This window comes from Coenobita brevimanus, chromosome 33 (genome assembly GCF_032717465.1).
Source record: "Coenobita brevimanus isolate Jiangsu-jjx chromosome 33, ASM3271746v2, whole genome shotgun sequence".
NCBI lineage: Eukaryota > Metazoa > Arthropoda > Malacostraca > Decapoda > Coenobitidae > Coenobita > Coenobita brevimanus.
The window spans coordinates 24063432-24086715 of NC_136986.1; positions in this window are offsets into that span (position 1 = coordinate 24063432).

A 23284-nucleotide genomic window follows, 5' to 3' on the forward strand; every position below is an offset into this window, starting at 1 on the left:
GACGTTCCTGAGTGCATGCAATACACCCACATCTGGCCCGGACCTACTTCCCAAAGTGGGACAGATTGTAGGTCAGAGCGACACCTGTCAACCCCTTCTCACTGTCTCCCTACTCAGTCACCTGCCAGTCACGATGGAGGGTGGATGTAGCGAGCAGTTACAGGAGTATCCTACCTCCAACCATACTGTTCCAATACATGTTATGTTCTATATTATATTTTTATGACTATGAGAGTCTCAGTGTATAAAAAAATAAATAAGAAATTATATATATATATATATATATATATATATATATATATATATATATATATATATATATATATATATATATATATATATATATATATATATATATATATATATAAACTAATTTCAGGTTCTTCAAACTCGTGTAATTTTCCGAGGAAAATGAACTCGTGTCATTTTCCTCAGGTAAATGACACGAGTTTGAAAAAAAAAAAAAAAAATCAATCATAAAACAAAATGATACAAAACCCCGATGCACTTCCATAGCCAACCACCTCTCTCTGTCACCACTCAATCGTTTACCACTGAGCTACCACGGCCCTTGGAAATGAAAGTCAGACCTTCAAACCATAGTCACCCATATGCCTTTCAGTGAAAAAAAAAAAAAAAAAAAAAAGTAAAAAGCATAATGAGACTCTTCAACCATTTCGCGATTTACGGCTCGCTATTATTCCATGTACAGTTGTCTGTATGACTTGACCATAACCCTGTAATCCATATCCATGCTTATTACATTCAGTACTGTACAGTTTCAAATGAATGTGAGGAAGGCAGGATATCTGACCCTTGACCCCGCTTAATGAAACCACCCTTATATAAGCCACTACATATAATAATGACAGAATTTTATCCAGCTGTTATCCCATCCATATGTATGTGTGCCTATATGACTTGAACATAACTCTTTCATCCATATCCATGTCTTTCGTACTATACTGTACAATGTCAAAAGAATGCGAGGAATGCAGGAAATCTCAAACTTAACCCCCCTAAAGTGACAACCCCGATATATCACCCACAATATATGAACGTTAGGCTTCCTCGACCTCATCCGACAACAGCTTGTTAGTCATCTTCTATAATGACATCTCATGAGTATGGAAATAGATTTATTAGACAAAGGAAATAGGTGCAATTCACTCTGCACAGTTGATTTCCGGCAGCCCCGCCTTCGTCCGTTTATCCATAACCGTCCTGCTCTATGGTGACCTGAGCGAGCCCCGTCTTTGTCTCTCCCATCTCCCACCGGTGTTCTCTCTCTCTCTCTTTCTCTCTGTTTTTTATTATCACCAGTGGAGTTAACACACTTTATTTCCTTATTTTTTCACGGTACACATCAGTCTCTTTATCAGTACATCTTATTTTCCTCTATGGTTTGTTTGCATATCCATATCCACATATTTTTCTTATATTATACTATATATATATATATATATATATATATATATATATATATATATATATATATATATATATATATATATATTGTGTGTGTTCTTACCTAATTGTATCTTTACAGGATTGAGTCAAGCTCGTACTGTCCCGTGTCTTAAACCATATTTATCGTACATATCATTAAATTTGTGAATTGTTTTGGTATACACTATTTCATTCGGTAGTGCATTCCACTGATCAATTGCTCTGTTTGGGAAACTGATTTCCTCATGTCTTTATCAACTCTCTTCTTATGCAGTTTTTTGCAGTGTCCTCTTGCTGATGCTTCCCCATATGTTAAGTAATCATTTATGTCTATTTTCACCTTCCCTGATATGCATTTATATAGCATCATCATGTCACCTCTTTTCTTTCTCTCCTGTAGTGTTGGTAGATTCAGTTTATTTAGTCTTTCTTCATAGCTTAGATCCCTTAAGCTTGGTACCCATCTTGTAGTGGCCCTTTGAATTTTTCAATCTTGTCTATGTGTTTTTTGAGATAAGGACTCCAGACTACTGAGGCATACTCCAGAGTTGGTCTGATGAATGATGTTCTTATCTTTCTTAGCATGTCTTCATTTATCTATGTAAATGCTATTCTCATATGGGCAAGCAGTGTATACATGTTCCGTACCTTCTCACTGATGTGGTCAGCCGGAGATAGTCTGTTATTGACAATCACACCTAGGTCCTTCTCTCTTTCTGATGTGTGTAGGGTTTTATTTTCTAACATATAATCCCAATCAGGTCTTTTTCCGCTTTTACCAAACTTGATTACATGACACTTGTCGACATTGAATTCCATTTGCCATGTATTACTCCATTCATGAAGTTTTTTTAATTCTTCTTGTAGCTCTTTACAAGAGTCTGTGTTAGTAATTCTCCTTTGTGTTTTTGCATTATCTGCAAACATATTTAGATAGCTTTCATTTCCAGTGTTACTATCTATATCATTTATATATACTAAAAACATGATTGGTGCCAGTACTGAGCCCTGTGGTACTCCACTAGTCACTTCTTTCCATGATGAGTAATTTCCCCTTAGTACTATTCTCATTTTCCTTTTCATGAGAAAATCTTGCATCCAACAATACAGTTTGCCTCGAATTCCTCCTTGATGGTATAGTTTCCATAAAAGTCTTTGGTGTGATACTGTGTCAAATGCTTTCTTGAAATCTAAATAGATACTGTCCACCCATCCTTCTCTTTCCTGTAATGTGTCTCTTACTCTCTCATAGTAGCTCAACAGAGTAGTAACATATGATTTTCCTTTTCTGAAACCAAACTGTCTTTCTGTTATCATATTGTGTTCTTCTAGATGATTTGCCCACGCTTTTCTTATAAGCTTTTCTAATACCTTACTTACAACACTGGTCAGTGATACTGGTCGGTAGTTAAGTGGATTTTGTCTATTTCCTTTCTTGAATAAGGGAACAATGTTTGATTTCTTCTAGATATCAGGTAGTTTACCTTGACTCAAGGATTGCTTGAAAATTAAAAATATGGTTTACTTAACTCCTTTGCACATTCACATAGCACACAACATGAAATTTCATCAGGACCATTTGCTTTTCCTTTGTCTAATTTACTTAGCTCCTCCTGTATATCTTTTTCTGATGTTTGTATATCTCGTAGTATGTGTGGGCATGCATGTTCCACATAATCCCTCTCAAAATTTTTTTCCTCTGTAAAAACTGATTGGAAATTCTTGTTTAGTGCTTCACAAATATCCTTCTCTTGTGTATAGGTGGTTCCATCATCCGTAATGGATTGTATTTTATCTTTTACTTTGGTTTTGCTTCTGATGTAGCTGTAAAATAGCTTTGGTTGATCACTACTTTTATTTATGATATCCTCCTCAAACTGTTTTTGGACGTCCCTCCTTATTCTTGTATAATCGTTTCTTGCCTGTTTGTAATTATTATATGCCCTTTCACTATTGTGTCTTCTGTATCTATTCCACAACATATCTCTTTTTTCTTTTGATTTTTTACATTCTGTATTGAATCATTTCTTAATTTTCTTTTCTGCTTGTTTGTGCTGTGGGATGTACTTCTCGACTCCTATTTCATAAAGTTCACAGAATTTTTCATATATAGCATTTAAATCTTGTCCTCTAAGCTCCTTTTCCCAAGCTATTACTAAGACGTACTGCTTTAGGTCATGGTACTTTCCCTTTTTTTAGTTTAGACTTTTTGTAACTTTCATTGCTGTTAACTATGTCATATGCAATCCTGAAGTTGCAATTTAGTACTGCATGGTCGCTTTTGCCGAATGGAGGGTGATATATTACATTGTCAATATCGTTTTCTTGTCTAGTAAATATGAGATCTAGCATTGACGGTACATCGAGTCCTCATTTTCTGGTGCTTTCCCTTACATGTTGCGTTAGGAAAAACTCTTGCACGAGATCCAGGAGCTTTTGGTCCCAACAGCTTTCTTGGCTAATTATATCTAGAGTATTCCAATTTATATTTGTATTAAAATCTCCAGTTACTATAATTCTTTCCGATTTCTCTTCCATTTTATGTAGTAATGCTCTTAAACTCTGAAATGTACTCTCTGCCAGGTCCTCATATTCGTCTCTTTCCCATGTGTTTCATCTGGGTGGCATGTACAAATTGGCTACAATTACTTTCCCTTCAGATGTGTTGATCTCTACTGCAATCAGTTCTACTTGTGATGGTATATCTAGTTTTATTTCACTGACTTTTAGATTTTTCTTAGGTAATATTATAATTCCTCCTCCTTTTTTTAAATTTCTGTCTCTTCTCCATATACTGTATTCCTCTAAGTTTAGTATGTCATTGGATATCCTTGGTGTTAATTTTGTTTCAGTTAGGCATATTATATGTCGTTCATTTTCTCTGACAATCATTCATCTCTATTAATTTAGATACCATTCCATCCACATTTGAGTACATCAACTTAATCATCTTGTTTATATACTTGTCATGACATGGTTCTACTACCTGTGTGTGTGTGTGTGTGTGTGTGAGCATCTGTAACTTGCATGAGGGGCGTGGTGTGGCCAGTGGGCTTTTCCTTGTTTTTCATAGTACACATGAACTTTTTCATCAGCACTCCCCTTTTTTTCCCCTTAGTTTGTGTTTGCACCGACTTACACACTTTATAGGCTGGTCAGGACACACACACACACACACACACACACACACACACACATGACAAATTATTAGTGTCACTAGCTAGCTAACTTGTGAACATATCAGGACATTTTAGCGAGCTATTATCAGGTGTACAGTTATGTCGACGTGTCGGTGTGACTTATACATCACCCTATCATTCATATCCATGCCATATCCATATCCACATATTGTTCTTATTTTCCACGGTCCACATCAGCCACTACTTTATCAGTACACCCATTTCCCGTTGTGGTTTACATTTGAATCGGCGTATTCAGTTTACTTTAGGGTTCGCTCTGATGCTTTATTTTCCCTCACACTAGGTAAATGTAAGATGCTTTATGTCACCATCTTCTCTAACTTCTGTTCACAACTTCACCATTACCACGGCACTTTAGAAAAAAAAAAATGTTTACCAGAGGATACACAGATATATGGCGAGTACACTGATAATATTTCATGTTGTTTTGCAAGAGCTGAGTTTTGGCGAGATAGCTGCACAGTCAAAGGGTCCCTTTTAACAAAATACCGCAGCCAACGGGTTAACCTTTATGGGAGTATTGCTTGTCAACTCAGTTTTGCGACACTCAACCTTTGCGAATCTAGATTGGTCGGAGAAGACACCAGCATACCGACAGAGCAGTGACCTTATGGCATTTTGGTCACCAAATGCTAAGTCAGTGTTAAGTAAGACATCTCCGACAGTCTCCTCCTGATGGGACTGAATGGTTAAGGGCTCGTCATCATGGTCATCAGCTGGGATCACTCCTGTGGCTGGTCACTGTCATCGGCTAATCGTGGGCCAGTCTCCTCAGGGTTTGACTTATGATAAGCCTTCAACATGTTAACGTGGAACTTTTTACGAAGATTTCCCATCTGAATTATGTAGTTGAGGCCTGAAATGTGCGGAGTAACACCTTTCACTGTGCCAACAACTTGTTCTGGGCAGTGCGGAGTAACACCAAGCATTTATCACCTGGACTGAACTTCCGAAGCTTTGCCTTCTTATCGTAATAAGCTTTCTGAACTTTGCACGCCTTGATCAGTTCTGCCTTAGCTAACTCACATGTCGACTGGAGGCAGTCAGCTAAATCACGGACGTAGGTGTAGGTGATCATGACTTCAGGGTCGGGTTCTTCATCATCCCATAACTCGCGAAGGACTTGAAGTGGTCCACAGACCGACCTTCCATAGACCAGTTCAAAAGGTGAGAACTTCAAAGAATGCTGTGGGGCTTCCCAGTAAGCAAATAGAAGAGGAGCAATGAACCGTGGCCATTCGTTTGGCTGTTCGGTGGCCATGCACTTTAACATCTTCTTTAGAGTCCCATTGAACCTCTCACACAACCCATTACACATGGGATGATAGGGCGTAGATTGCAAGCCTCAGATGGACAACAACCTGAATGCTTCGTTCATCATTGCAGAGGTGAACTGCAAACCCTAGTCGCTTAAGACCTCCTTGGGGATACCTATGTGACAGAACACTTCAATCAATGCTTCAGCAACAGTGTCGGCCTCTATATTCATAACCCTTATCCACTGGTTGACATGTATACACGACAGGATTCGGGCACGCAGGGCGCCGGTTCACATGCTATAATGCACTCACCTTCCCACCACAATGTCGGGTCAGTCTGTTGTTCTTGGTTACTACAAATCAGATCTCACGGTGGTGCGGCGTTCAATGGGATGACACGGTTTGGAGCCTTGGCCATGGCTCGTGTTACTGCAACAGCCGAAGTCTGAGTAGCAACATCTACGGTGCAGCTATTCTTGACACCTGGTATGTTACCAATAATAAGGTCAAATAAAGGTTCTGGCATGACAACAGCAGCTGTAAAGCCAGTGTAGAAAGGAGATGCCACCTGGATACGTGCCTCAGGGAACAGTCTCACTGATCCATCAATAAGTCTAACTTGGATCTGTTTATCTGTGTACTTGTCAGGCTGAACTAAACTCTTCTTGACAGAGGAACCTCAGGAACCATTATCTATTAGAACATTTATGGTAACACCTCCCACAAACCATGGCTGAACAAGAAAGGCAGTGTTGCTGGTAGAAGGGTCTGAGGAGGTAGCAGCCAGTCATTGATGAGACTGCAGAACGAACGATGCAGCAAATGTGGCACCCTGAGAACTAGATGCCTGAGGGGTCGTGCTCACCACTGAGTTGGAGCACTGACCACATGTGACGGAGAGTTCACTGTCGCTTGGGTACTAATGAACTGTGGAGAAGTACCTGTACTGGTGGGGACGGCACCATTGTGTGCTTGTTGTGGAATGAAGGCTGCATTCGCATCCTGCCTCTGATACACTAAACTCGATTGTTCTGACTGAGGGTTATGTGGTTTGTCCTTGCTCTGCTGCTGCTTGAAATACTGCTGCTGGTTAGGGTTCTGCCTGTCGTACTGCTTCCACTCAGGTTTCTGGGTATTTTGCCCTTGGTCTTTCTTCTGCGGATTGTTTGGACCTTGGCCATTATTCTGAGAATGGCCTTGATGCTGGGGTTCAGTCTGAGATGGTTTCCCAGATTTGTCAGCTTTCCTGTTCCAGGTGTGTTGCTTACGAGTTTGGTACCCGTATGCAGTGAAGAATGCATCAGCCTTCTCCACCATTTGGCTGGCATCCCTTACCTGGTAGATCTTAAGCTGACCCATAAGCTCAACAGGCCACAACTTTTCTAGCTCTGTGAGCAGCATAGGGTCGATTATTCCCTCTCGCGTGCAAGAGGTCTCATCTTTCTCCATCCACTCATCTAAACAAGCAGTAAGCTGATCGAGGAACTGTACAGCAGTCTCCTTTTCTTGTAGACACACCTTCATAAACTCACTCCTGGCGTCGTCAGCTGTGAGACCATATGCTTTGATGAGTGCAGCCTTCATCATCTCATACATGAGACAGTCTCCACGAATTCTGTGGAGAATATTGAGGGCAGGGCCTTCAAACAAGCTAAGAAACTGGAGCCGCTGAGCTGCCTCATTCAGCTGGTAAAGCTGTGCCATGTCTTTGAAACGAGCTATGAATGGCTCTATTCGCTCACCTTCCTTGTATGAAGGAAGCTTGAGGTGTGGGGTTGCCAGAATATGTGCAGGGAGAATCCTCGTGGAGCTTGGGTTAGCTGCACCAGATGTGTCTGAAGCCAAGGAGTCTTGGTTGAGTTTCAGCATCTCAAGTTCATGTTTCTCACATGCCTTGCGCTCGGCACATTCGTGTTCACATTTTCTCTCATGTTGTTCACGCTCATGTTTGCGCTCTTCTCACTCTTGTTCACGTTGTTCTCGCTCGTGTTCACGTTCTCTCTCATGCTGTTCTCGCTTATGTTCACGCTGAATTCACGGGCATCACTCTCATTATGTATTGCCAGACGCCTCAATCCCGTTTGCGGTGGCCACAAACAAATCGCCTCCAAGTCGCCCTGTCCCCCGCCATTTCACTGCCCTGCTCCCAACTCACACCCCCCTCTCTCATATACCTCTCCACCCCATCCCTCCATCTCATCATCGGCCTCCCCCTCCCTCTTCCCCCCTCCACCTCACTCACATACACTCACTTCGTCAGTCTTTCACCCTCCATCCTCTCCACATGGCCAAACCACCTCAGTGTGTTCCTCATAACACGTCCTATCACATCCACATCCACACCACAAAGCTCCTTTATATCCTCATTCGTCAGCCTGTCTCTCCACGTGACTCCACAGGCTCCTCTTAAATAACTCATTTCCACTGCTCTCACTCTTGACTTATGTCCTTCCAACAATGTCCAAGCTTCACTTCCGTACGTTAGAGTTGGTATCACAATACTGTCATGTAGTAACTTTTTCACTTCCATGCTCACTTCCCTGTTTCTTATCACTGCTTTCAAAGAACCAGCAACCTTTCTTCCCTGCTGTACCCTTTCAAGCACTTCACCCTCCAAACCTCCATCCTTACTCATCACACTACCCAAATACTTAAACGTACTCACATTTTCCAATTCCCCACCATCTAACCTCGCTGTACATTCACTAACTTCACCTCTCTCAAAGACTATCACTTTACTCTTCCCTACATTCACCTTTAGGTTCCGTTTCTTACACACTCTCTCAAACTCATCCACCAAGCCTTGCAGCTCCCCTTCGTCTTCACTCAACAACACAGTATCATCTGCAGACAACAGTACAGGGAGTTTCCAAACACTATCCTTTCTCACCAGGACCTCTCCAACATCCACAACTCTACCTTGTACCTCTTTTATTACCCCATCCATGTACAGATTGAACAACCATGGAGACATGACACATCCCTGTTTCAAACCAACTTTCAAAGAGAAAAATTCACTTAGTTCACCATCCACACGCACTGCGGCCTTCGCACCATCGTACATACTCTTCACAGCATTCAACAACTTCCCATCTACTCCATATATTCTTAACACTTTCCACAATCTTTGTCTATCCACCCTGTCATATGCTTTCTCCAAATCCGTGAAAGCCGCATACAACTTCTTTCCCTTCTCTAGAAACTTTTCCACTAAAGATCTAAGAATGAATATCTGATCTACACAACCTCTTCCTTTCCTAAAGCCTCCCTGTTCTTCTCCAACTAATTTCTCTGTTCTATCTCTAACTCTGTCTATAAGTATCCTACCATACACTTTTCCCATTATACTAAGAAGACAAATGCCCCTATGATTAACACACACTTCTTTTTCCCCTTTTCCTTTGTACAAGGGAATAATTATACCTGACTTCCAATCCTCCGGGACTCTACCTTCCTCCCAGGCCAATCTGCACATCTTCCACATCCATTCTACTACTATCTCTCCCCCATGCTTCAGCATTTCACCACAGACTCCATCAATTCCTGGGGCTTTCCCCGATTTAACTTTCTTCATTGCTTCCACAACTTCTATCCTACTGATTTCTTCCTGTCTTCTCACCTCCCTCTTTCTCCCAGCCATTCCCCAGCCACTTATACTCGCATTACTTCCATCCTCTACGTTCAACAGTTCCTTAAAGTGTTCTCTCCATCTGCTCACTTTTTCTCCCTTCTCCACTAGTAATCTACCATTTTTATCTTTCACTCCCCTGCTAACTTCACTTCCACCCTGTCTTACTCTTTTCACTTCTCTCCAGAACATTTTCTTACAGTCCCTCCACTTTACACTCAAATTCCTTCCAAATTCCTCATCCACTCTCTTCTTACTCTCTCTTACTAATCTTTTCACCTCTCTCTTCCTTTCCACATATAACTCTCTCTTCCGCCTCTCAACTTCTTCCACGCCCCTATTTCTCACCCATTCATTGTATGCTTTCTTCTTTTGTGCCACAGCCTGTTTCACCTCTTCAGTCCGCCACGCTGTTCCTTGCACCCCCCTCCACCTCCTCTTCCTTCCACACACCACATCACATGCTGCACATATTTCTTCTGTAAATATCTTACACACACCTTCCACGTCTCCCATCTGCTCCAATTCATATTTGCCCAATCGTTCCTCCACTTCTCTCTTATACTCTGCCTTTTTCTCATCCTCTTGTAACCTTTCCACTATCCTTGCAACTACTCCTTCCTCTCGTCTTTCCCTTCTTCTCTTCCTCCATCTCACTTGCATCCTAATTCTGGCCACCACCAAGTAAAAACTGTGAGAGCACATATACTTTAATTTCCTTGGGGTCGGTAAGTCCAATATCTTTGGATTCCTGTACATATGTATTAATAGCCATGGTGCTAACTCAACTAAGGCTGAGTGAACTAAAGAATGAGTACTGACTGCTGTTTTGCAAAGAAATACTAATAATCAAAAGTAAAGAATATAGGCAGAAGTTGGTGGTGACCAGTTTTATCTAGTTAAGCTGATAGAGAAAATAGAAAAAAAAATGCAACTGACTGGGAAAACTATTACGTAAAATTAATAGAGATGAATCAGTAACCACCAGTAAGATAATGCCTATAGACTTTAATGATAACATCTATTTAGGTGTGAGTGAGTGAGTATTATTTTGTTAATAACTTTAGAGTTAGGAGTTAATATCCTGGTGAGGTTGCCACATGTCACAGGGGGATGTGTGAATTTAAGAATGAAATATGCCTGATATTGCTCAAATGTAAAGACAAAGAATTGACTTGTGAAAATCAAGTAGTGAGTTTTTTTATGTGGCTTACTTCACCGATCCTCTAAGGACGAGAATTTATAAACTTTCTCAACAATACACAGCAGAGACTAATTACTCACGAGTGCTGATTGTTAGTACAGTTAGCCTCTTGAGAAAGTGACTTCACCCCTGACAATCAATAACTAATACTAATCATAATGGACAGGTTCTTGCTGGTGCTTAACTCCTGGCTGGCACAACGGATTTAAGTTTGATACAAAAGAACTGGTCTAAGTACCGGTTATGAATAATGTAAAGAGTTTGTGCAAACTAGGAGCGGCAACTAAAGTAAGCTTAATGTGGAGAAATAAAATACGATTCTAACTGCATTAAGCTTAAAGAAAAGAACTGTAAATTTATTGATTACAATAAAATAAATGTATGTTATATGAGTCTCAAAATTCATAGGTGAATTAACAGTCACTGAGGGACTCATGAATTCAAATAACAAAGAGAATACACTCACTCGCTCATTCAAAAGCTAATCAGACTTAAGCCTAGAAAAACGAAAGGAAATACTGGTCAGTGGAGGGAATGGAGCTGTCAAAAGACTGAGCGTCTGTGTGTTGAATCACCAAGCGCTACTATTCGCTGCAAGCTCACTTCATCATTCACCGTCTAGGTGGAGAACCAGGAATTCACTGTGCAATGGAGACGGTGCTCAACGCTGGGCACAAACGATCCTATCCTGGAGGTGATTGAAAGCTGACTAAGTTCAAAAGGGGAAAAGAGGTAAGAGCTGGCCGTGTTTGCCGGAAGTAGGCATGGCCTAACTTCAACGGTCAACGGAGAGAGGGCGAACGATATACACGCAATGAATCACTCAGTGAAAGCACTAATGTCGTGCGTAGGAATGGTCACTTATGAAACTGTGACAAATGTTCTGAAAACCTTCCAGATCGAAGTGAATACGAGGACTGTTGAACAGAGTGATGCCCAGTGGGAATTCCACTAGAGTTTATGGTTTTCTCACCAAAGTACAATGTCACGAACTTGCATAAAAACACTTGCGCGAATTTGTGACATCTCTCTTCTGCCTCTCATCTTCTTCCATGCCCCTATTTCTCATCCATTCATTGTATGCTTTCTTTTTTTGTGCCACAGCTTCTCTCACCTCTTCATTCCACCATGCTGTTCCATGCACCCCCTTCCGTGTTCTCTTCACCCCACACACCACATCACATGCTGCACATATTTCTTCTGTGAATATCTTGCACACACCTTCCACGTCCCCCATCTGCTCCAATTCATATTTTCCCAATCGTTCCTCCACTTCTCTCTTATATTCTGTCTTTTTCTCATCCTCTTGTAACTTTTCCACTCTCCTTGCAACTATTCCTTCCTCCTGTCCTTCCCTTCTTCTATATCTCCATCTTAGTTGGACCTTAGTTCTGGCCACCACCAAGCAATGGTCAGAAAGTCCACTCCCCCAACCTTTATAAGCTCTTGCATCCATTACACATCTTTGCATCCTTTCATCCACACACACATAATCATTCGTTGCCTTCCTTTCATTCAGTTCACCACCCACCCTTCTCATCACTCGCCATGTATACCTGTGGATCATTTTGTGCCTGAAGAGGGTATTGGCTATCACCAACCCCTTCCCGGCACAAATGTCCACTAACTCACTTCCATTCTCATCTATCTCAGCAGGCACATCCCACTCACCAACTATTCCATCCACCTTCACATTCCCTACTTTACCATTCACATCACCAATCAAAAACAGTCTCTCATTCCTTTCAAACTTTCCATGCACATTTCCACATTTGTCCAGAACTCTTCTCTCAATCTGCTTGCACGATCTTATGTTGGCACATACACGCACACCATCGCCCACATTTGTATGCCAACTTTCAATCTTACCCACATAATCTTTGAGCCAACTGATCCATACTCCCTTATGTTCTTCTTCCATCTTTTACTTACAACAGTACACACTCCTTCTTTTGCCCTCTCATTCTCACGTACTCGTGCACATATACCCCATCCATAATCCCTTACACTCTTTCCCCTCCATTTAGTTTCAGTTACTCCACATATATCCACTTTTGCACCCTCAAGCACCTGGACAATCTCTCTATCTTTCACCTCATCATTCACACCCCTTATATTCCACGTCGCGATCCGTACCATGTCCTTAGTCCGGTCCTTGGTCGTCATCTTTTTGGCCAGTCCTTGTCCGAGGCTTCTTGTTCATCTTTTTAGTTAGCTGTTTTGCGGGGAGGGGAACTAACCCCCTGCCAACCCTTTTAGTCACCTCATACGACAAGCAGGGATATTGGGGGACTATTCTTGAAACCCCCCCTACATTCCCTAACTATAAAATATAGAAGTGATTACTGACTGTGCTGCCTAACTATTCAAAAGTATATACTACACAGGGGCAAGTAGAGGCCACATTATTTTAGGCCACTGTACGGCATATCAAAATAGTCCAAACAGACTGAAGAAACATGGTGATGGTAACACTGAGTACTAGGGGGCAGTACATTATTCTTAGCTGTTGCCTGAACTATGGCCCAAGAAGTCACTTTACTCTGAATGAGGGACAGGAGTGACCAGCCTAGAGTGATGCATTATACATAATGATAATGCTTTTTCAGAGTTGTAGAACAATATCTATTCTTAACATGTTGTAATGTCACTAAGCCAGTGATTTTCAACTAGTGTGCCGTGAAGCAACTGCAGGTGTGCCGTGGGAATTGGGGGAGGAAGACTGATCCTCCCTCAAACAACGTGCACATGGCATATGTGACATCTATGAGTATGACACTATCATGTGTCACAGCTTAATGACAATGAATTTAATTAATTGTGAATTTATATTATACCCTATTTGTGGGGGGCATATCACACTGTATATACGAACTGGTAACCCTTATTCCGCCGGGCATCTGGGCTAACGGATATTCTCAGCCAGATGGGCCTTCACCAAAGCGGCACGTGGATGCGCTGCCCAGTGCCCCTCTTCCTTGTATACGTCTTAAAAGTAAAGATCAGGAGATATGGATAGATTTGTAATTAAGAAACGAACGTTAGAAGATGAGGGCAGTGAAGCTAGTGTGGTCGGAACTAGTTCTGGAAGCAAGACAATTAGGACAGACAGCATTACTTCCAAATCAGTTGTGCGACAGTATAAACAAGACTACTTGTCCTTTGGATTCACTTCATCTGGAGAAGAGGAACCACGTCCTGTCTGTGTTGTTTGTGGCGAAAGACTAGCGAATCAAGCGATAGTTCCAAGTAAACTTAAAAGACAAAACACTCTCATTTATGTGAGAAATCAACTGATTATTTTAAAAGGCTTATCCCTGACCAAACACGCCAGTCTCAACAAATCACCAGAATCACGACTGTATCTGCCAAAGCTCAAGAAGCAAGTTATGTTGTTGCAGAAATAGTTGCCAAAAAAATGAAATCACATACAATTGCAGAGTCAGTATTATTACCAGTATGTAGCAAAATTGTGAGCATCATGTTTGGCGAAAAATGTGAAAAAGAGGTTTTGAAAATCCCAATGTCAGATAACACCATCAGTCATCGTATTTCTGCTATGTCTCAAGATGTTGAGTCACAGGTCACAGCTCGTATCAAAGAAGTGAGAATTTTTGCCATCCAGTAGGATGAGTCAACTGACATCACTGGAAAAGCTCAACTCTTAGCATTTATCAGGTTTGTTTGTAATGAAGACATAACTGAACAATTTTTATTTTGCGAACCACTTCCAGAAACAACAAGAGGTCAAGATATTTTTGACATGGTTGACAGCTATTTCAGCTCAAATGATTTGTCATGGAAATCATGCATGAGTATCTGCACAGATGGTGCCCCTTCCATGTCAGGGAACATAAAAGGATTCACTGCACTTGCAAAACATAAAAACCCTGGCATTGTTTTTATACATTGTTTCCTGCATAGAGAGGCCCTTATTTCAAAATCATTAGTTCCTGAGTTGCAGCAAGTATTAGATGAGACAATCAGAATAGTTAACTATATCAAAAGTAGACCTTTAACCCGTCACGTCCCGAGGTTTTCCGCACCTCCGACATCCCCCAGTCCCGAGGTATTTTCGAAAAAATTTTTTTAGGCTAAAACCTTCGCTTTTGGTGAGAAACATCGAAAATTCATAGAGAAATCGCTTACCTGAGGTTTAAAGTACCCAATCCAGGTAGGAGTTCCTCCTTACCTGACTGGGTTTTCTAATATGCTGGCACCAAAGAAAACGAGTTCTATGGGAGGGTAACTATTTTATCCACTCATAAACGGTATTTATTTATTTACTTGGTACGAATGTATATGTAGTATGAGAGTATATTGGTTTTCAAGCAGTAATAAAGGCATTATAAGCATTGTTTCACTCACTAACTAATCACCATACCTGACCTTTTTTTGCCACATTACCTGATCATTATTTCTGGCTGTTTCTTCTTCTAATGCTATGTAAACATTGTCCTCCACATTGTCATCAATTGGGGAATCACTCTGGCCCTGAATATCTTTACTAGCCAGGTCACTGGTAACAGGTCCTTTGCCAAGACAATGACGTGAGGGGGGGAGGGGGGAGGTTATGCGGTGTAAGGCATTGTCCCTGCTTGGCATCTTGTAGAGGAATAGAGGAAGGTGTCCCGTGTATACATACGAAAAATCACGCACGAAAATTGAAAATTTTGCAAATTAGGGACCTTGCAATTGCACGACGTACTGCTACGTCGCCGGGACTGGCAAATGCAAATCGTTGCAACGTACCCATACGTCGACGGGATGGGGCGGGTTAAAATCAGGGCTTTTTTCAAGTCTTTGTTCTGGCATGGAATCTGCTCACACACACCTGCTACTGCACACAGAAGTGAGGTGGTTATCTCGAGGGCGAGTTCGTTCAAGGTTTCATAAACTAAGAGATGATCTTATATTTTTAACTTCAGAAGGGTCTCAACTGGCTGACCTACTTAGTGATGAAACCTGGTGCAATAAAGTGGCATTCCTAGCTGAAATTTTTCAAGCACTGAACACTCTCAATAAGAGTATGCAGGGAAAGAACGAAAACATTCTTACTTGTACCGATAAAATTTATGCATTTAAGGAAAAACTAATGTTGTGGGGATCCAGAATAAAAAAAAAGAGAACAAAGTTGAAATGTTTGAATTAACAGAAGATTGCAGACTGGACAAAAATCTTCTTATGTTGATTCTACAAAGCTTGTTGCTACTAAGAACATTGAAAAGTATTTCCATCACTTGAGATATCGTGTTTGGACTGGGTAAGAAATCCGTTTGTGGCAAGTACGTACGAGTCAGCAGAGGTAACAGTTACCGAAGAGGATGAGCTGACAGAAATCAGGAATGACACAGCACTAAAACTAAAGCATGAATCCACAAACATGACAACTTTCTGGTTGTCCCTTCGAGACCAATACCCTACCATTACTAAGAAAGCAATTGGAGCTCTTCTTCCTTTCTCATCTTCCTATCTGTGTGAGGCTGGCTTCTCTGCAATGAACACAGTAAAAAACAAGAACAGGTCGTGGCTTCAGACACACTGGAGGAGGACTTGAGGGTATGCCTCTCCACCATTCGACCTCGGATGAGGCACATTATGAAACACCACCAAGGTCAAATTTCCCATTGATATCTGTATGTATGGAGAAGGCTTTTATTTTTAGTCATGTTTTTACTTAAATGAAATTAATATATTCAGTTTTAATTTTCATGTACATTTCTAATGGGTAGTGACTTTATCAAGGACATCATGTTTCATTTCCCACTGATATTTCTGTTTGAATAGGCCTTTTATTTTTAATGGTTATTTTGCTCGAATAAAATTAGTATCTTTAGTTTCAAATCTTCATATTATTTCTAATGGCTGGTAACTTTATCAAGGATATCATGTTTCATTTCCCAATGGTATATGTATCCATGAAAAGGCCATTTATTTTTGCGTGAATAAAATCACTATCTTGTGTTGTAAATCTGCGTAATTTTTATTGTGTTTGATAGCTGGTAACTTTGTCAAGGACATTATATTTCACTGTAATTTTGGAGTAATAAATATGCAGAAGTATATTTTGAAAACCATGATAATCCATAAAAAATAATAAATAATTAACAGTAATTAACATGCTTGACATATGATGCGTCATTAGTTCTACTTTGAAATACTGATGGTGTGCCTCACCCATTTTACGCCTGGCTTGGTGTGCCGTGAGAGAAAAAAGGTTGAAAACCACTGCACTAAGCACTGCATGGAACGCTATGAGTATATTGGGTGATTACGCATAAATTCAGCATGCCCAGTGCATCGGATGACAAAATAATAAATATAAATGTTACAAGACTATTTGTTAAGAGATTCCTTAACAGTTCACATAAAAACTAGAATATTACTACATATGGGCCTGACGAAGTCTAAGTTCTTCAACGACTCACTACTACAAGTTTCTGTTTTCAGGCTGGTCTGTATGAGCAGTGGAAAAAGGAAACACTGGAAGCCGCTGCACGGGAAAGTCGAATAAAACAGAGAGAAGAAATAAAACAGCAGGATGGAACAGAACACAGCCAAACTAATTTCAGGAGTCTGTCTATTGTCCATATGCAGGGACCTCTGCTGCTTCTCCTGGTGGGCATCACCCTGGGCAGTGTGGCCTTTGTAGTGGAGAGGATGATACAATATGAGTAATTTGGAGGAAACATGAATAATGTAGAAAAGGCATCCAGAGGTAAACAGTGTATTAATATTGTATTTTAAGCGCCAAGAAAAAAGAAACTAGTTCACCAGTCCTTATACTCGTATGATGTGTGTGCAAAGTCAGACTCAGAAAAAAAAAAAAAAATCACTTTTTTTTCAGATCTGTAACAGTTCGTAACAGAAAAATTTTTAACATTAAGTATTCTTGCACCTCTTAGGCAAGAAATGCACTATTAAGTGAAAGCTATATGGCCCCAATAACGCACTTTTTACCATTACATTTATAGCAGAAAATACAAATGCGTTTTTTTCTTCACCCATCATGCATTGAAATGGAGACAGAACAGCAAGTTACAAATACGTTGTTGACATCTGACAAGCCAATATCAAGAGAGGTATTAGAGAAGGAAGCCTTCATGATGTGGCATCGATACAATTGGACAGTTCCATTGCCTTCCTATAAACATCCCTTAACACCCTGTCCCTCGAAATGGCAATGCTGGATCTCAATAAAAGGACAGCTTTAAAATGCAGTCAATTGAGTTCATATACAGATGATCCTGCAGCACCAATGATGGTAACAACAAAGTCATTACCACCACCATCAACACAAACCACCACCACCACCACCAGCAACAACAACAACACAGTATTAATGAAGCAGATGGCTCAGATCTATCTGTCTATCTATTGCCAGGCGCCTTAATCCCGTAAGGGGTGGCAATAAGAATAAAATAAAATAAAAAATAAAAAACCCTCCATGTCACCCGGTCCCCCGCCATTTCACTGTCCTGCTCCCAACTGATACCCCCTTCTCTCATATACCTTTTCACTTCGTCCCTCCACTTCATCCTTGGCCACCCCCTCCCTCTCCCTCCTTCCAACTCACTCAAATACACTCTCCTCGTTAGTCTCTCGTTCTCCATCCTCTTCACATGGCCGAACCACCTCAGTGCATTTCTGATTACACTATCACATCCATATCTACACCACAATACTCCTTCACTTCCTCATTTGTCAGTCTCACTCTTCGTGTAACTCCACATGCTTCTCTCAAATAACTCATTTCCACTACTCTCACTCTTGACTTGTGTCCTTCCAACAAGGTCCAAGATACACTTCCATACATTAGAGTTGGTATCACAATACTGTCATGCAACAACTTTTTTACTTCCCTGCTCACTTCCCTGTTTCTTAGCACTGCTTTCAAAGAATCAGCAACCCTTCTTTCTTTTTTGTACCCTTTCAAGCACTTCATCCTCCAAACTTCCATCCATACTCATCACAATACCCAAGTATTTAAATACACTCACATTTTCTATTTCCTCATCATTCAACCTCACTGTATATCCAGTGACTTCATTTTTCTCCAAGACCATAATTTTACTCTTCCCCACATTCACATTTTGATTCCGTTTGGTACGCACTCTCCTAAACTCATTCACCAAGCCTTGCAGTTCCCCTTCCCCTTCATTTAATACAGTATCACCTACAAACAGCATTACCGGAAGTTTCCAAACGTTGCCTTCTCTCATTAAAGCTGCTCCAATATTCACTGCCCTACCTTGTATCCCTTTTATAACCCCATCCATACAAGAACATGGAGACATGAAACATCCCTGTTTCAATTCAATATTCAAATAGAAAAATTCACCCAATTCACTATCCACACGCACTGCAGCTTTAGCCCCCTCATACATACTGTTCACGGCATTCAGCAACTTCCCATTTATTTCACATATATTGTTCAGATAAACTCATCAATTATCTCAGAATCTTTAATTCAACTCTTAGACATCGAAGTAACTAGTGCCGCTGTGCTACACGACCAAACACGAGGAAACTTACCCACAGTACTGAACAAGTACAAATGTGGTAAACATCTGGATTATACGGGATTTTGCTAAAGTCAAGTACTCTGTTGGGATTCTCAGGAGTTAAAGTCTTGCATGATAAATCCTTAGGAAACTACACTGAAACATTACATGGTGCTTAATAAAGCAGATCTCCTTGTATATAAAAATCCTTAGTTGTTAAAATGAAGTACTGTATGAGGCTTCGTTGGAATGAATCACCTTGAGTTTAAAAATCCTTAGAGGTGATTGAATGGCTAGACAGTCCCACATCTAATAAGGGTTATGACCGTCCAGTAGGCTTAAAATCTGTAGCTTACAATCATGAATACTAATAGGGGCACAGGGAGATTGCCAATGGTCTGTCACTAGGGGGTAGGTTAATCGCACACGTCCACCTCCCCTCCCCCGCAGACACACACAAACACCCTACTTATCCCCACCAAAGCACTGATTTGCGAAGTGGAAGAATCAAATCTCTCTCTCTCTCTCTCTCTCATGCCGCATTGAATATCAGTTTTATTCATCCTATCAAGTTTATTATTACGTGCACAGATACGCCTTCAGTTCCATGTAGAGAGATTATTCTGAAGTTTTAGCAGGTTTCTGTAAAATGACCCAGGTGTATACTGTATATTCAAATATTTATCCGTCGTCTTCTAAACGATGTACTAAATCCAAGTAAGAGAGACATTTTATATGATTACTAGCCATATAAGTCTCTCTCCTGCATTCATTTACCCACTCACCCCACCCAATACAACCCACCGACCCCACCCCGGACGCGTATTTCTCTCTCTCTCTCTCTCTCTCTCTCTCTCTCTCTTCCGCAGCACTCATTCATCCAGTCATACTGGCACGGTTGGAGTGAGTTCAGTGTGAATGATTTGGCATGTTGCATCTTCGCTTGTGAATAGATGAAAACAATTTGGCTTATCAAAACAAAAAATCGTCAGAAAAGCTGTGTTTTGACATTTAACCAACCTACAGTATACCTAACCAACCTAGGACTAACTTAGCATTAACCTACCATGATACTTTATTTTGTTTGCCTAACCAACCTAGGACTAACTTAACATTAACCTACCATGATACATTATTTTGTATAGGGAGATGACGAACATGTGACGTTGTCGAGACTTTCCTTGATAACTCGATCCGACGCTGCCAGTATGACAGGATGACCAATTATATCCGAAGAAGAATAAAATTGCACCCTGGCCACGCACTCAACCATGCTACTTGGACGACCCTCCATGCCCCCTGATCCTGGCAATGCACCTTGCCCACCCACGAATACCACCCAATTAACCTCGCCCAACAATGCCACCAACACATCAATGCACTCACTTACCCACCTTGCCCAATTTCAACCCAACCCACCAACCCACAGCACCCTGATCAAGCAGTCATTTCAGTTATCCTATAACCCACTCTGCTCAACCATTCCGGCGACAATTCTTGCCCACCGACCTCGGCCACCCAACCCCCCCACCCACGAATGTCACCAACCCTGCTCACCCAACAATGCCATCCCCCCCCCCCCTCACTTAACCAACCCAAGCTGGGCATCCACCCATCATACTAACATATTCCTCTCACGGACACACACGTCCATCCTGCCCATCCACACACCCAACTACCCTTCTTATCCAACCCCAGTCACCCTCTATTCCACCCACCTTTCATACCCCACTCATCCAACGAGGTTAACCCATCCAAATCTAACACACCAACCTCTCCCAAACCACTCACCGATGCAGCCACTTTCCCACCCAGCCCATCCCACGCACCCACGCACCAATCCATCTACCCACACAGCCCACCCCAACCCACTCGATACACACCACCGAACCAACCCACCCCACCCCTATTATCCATCCTACCTATTCACGGTGGCGATGCACAGAACCACCGCACCCATCACTCCAACCTCACGAACCCTACCCACCCTAACAATATATATATATATATATATATATATATATATATATATATATATATTGTTACGGAACAGAGAAAGATAATGTACACTTTAAGTGAGTAAACTAATAATCACTACTGTCCCGTAAAGGTCCAAGTTCAAAATAAAAGAGTTAGGTAAAATTACAAGTTAAAGTTTAATGCTCAAACTAACAACAAAACATTCAGGACTCATAAGGATAATGTAATGGCAAAATACAGGTTAAATATATGGTTAACTGCAATAGCCTCTATTAACACGAAATTAGCATGAGTAAATTTATCTAAGTCAGCCCTGTTAAAATGAGATACCAGATAATACTCAGTGAATGCCAGATATATTATTACAGATACAAAATATTATTAATGATGGCTGACAATAAGAACCTTACATAAATTACAAAAACCTTACTAGGCCTAAGAATTAACCTTATGCTACACAGTACAAGAAAAAATGCAACAACAGTTATACTCAAATTACACACAGCTGCTAGATAGTTGGAGACTTCCTGAGCACTCACAATAATAATAACTGTACAGGGGAGGACAGAGATGTGAGCAAAATGAGGAGTAGATCTAAGTGGCAATAATGCAGAGACTGAGCTCATTATATAGGGGCCAGCAGAGCTTGATACAACTTGTAAGAAGGACGCGCAAATGAAGCCATAGGGGACAAAGAGCTGACAATCCTGCTCTGAACAACAGAAAGGACGACTTACTCTACTATAACGGTAGAAGGGGGGGACTGAGGCAGAACACTCTCGTGATCAAACATGCAGCATACTGTGCGTTAAAATTACACAAAGGATGATGAAATCATAGGCTATGCAGCATCTCCCCACAAAGAAAAAGAAATTTACAAAGGAAATTTCTTATTACTCTAAAACAATCTGTCTAAAGTCTAGATAAGCAATCTGCAATATCATTTTCTTTCCCCTTGTCATGTGGTATGTCTAATGAATACTCCTGAAGAAGTAGACTCCATCTTGTCAATCTCTGATTTTTATCTTTAAATTTACTAAGGAATTTCAGTGGGTTATGATCGGTATAAATGACTATGGGATCAAAACCAGAACACAAATAAAATGAAAAATGCTGTAAACCCAAAATCAAGGCCAAAAGCTCTTTCTCAATAGTTGGGTAGTTCTTCTGAGGTGGAGTGAACTTCTTACTGTAATAAGATACAGGATGTTCAATACCCTGATCATCCTCTTGCAGCAAAACAGCCCCAGCTCCTGTATCACTTGCATCAACAGCCATCTTAAAAGGCTGAGCAAAATTTGGAGTAGTGAGCACTGGCTGACTTAATAGGATAGCTTTAAGTTTGCTGAAAGAGGATTCACAGTTATCGGTCCAGACAAATTTAACTCCCTTTTTCAGTAGGTCTGTAAGTGGTGATACAAGAATAGAAAAGTTAAGAACAAATCTCCTGTAATAACCTACCATTCCCAAAAATCTTTGTAGCTCTTTCCTACTTTTAGGTCTGGGAAGATCACATATAACCTGAACCTTAGCTCCTGGTGGTGCAACATGTCCATCACTAATTACATACCCAAGGTACTGAACTTTAGCTTGACCAAACTCACACTTTGATAAATTAGCTACAAGATTAGCATGAACCAAACGCTCAAGAAATTTACTGACATGGCATAGGTGATCTTTCCAGTTGTTACTGAAGATTAATACATCATCAATATAAACAACACACCCTGCCAAACCCTCTCTTACAACATTCATGAGCTTCTGAAATGTGGCTGGTGCATTCTTCATACCATATGGCATTACAGAACATGCAAAAGTCTTTCCTAGTGTTACAAAACATGAGATCTCCCTAGCACGTTCAGCCATAGGTACTTGCCAGTATCCCTTTAACAAATCAAACTTACTTATGTACCTAGCCTTTCCGATCTTGTCTATGCAATCTTCCACGCGAGGGAGAGGGTAAGTGTTTGTTTTGGTTATCTGATTAACACGTCTGTAGTCGATGCAAAGCCGCTGTGATCCACCCGGCTTAGGGACCAGAGTGACAGGAGAACTCCACT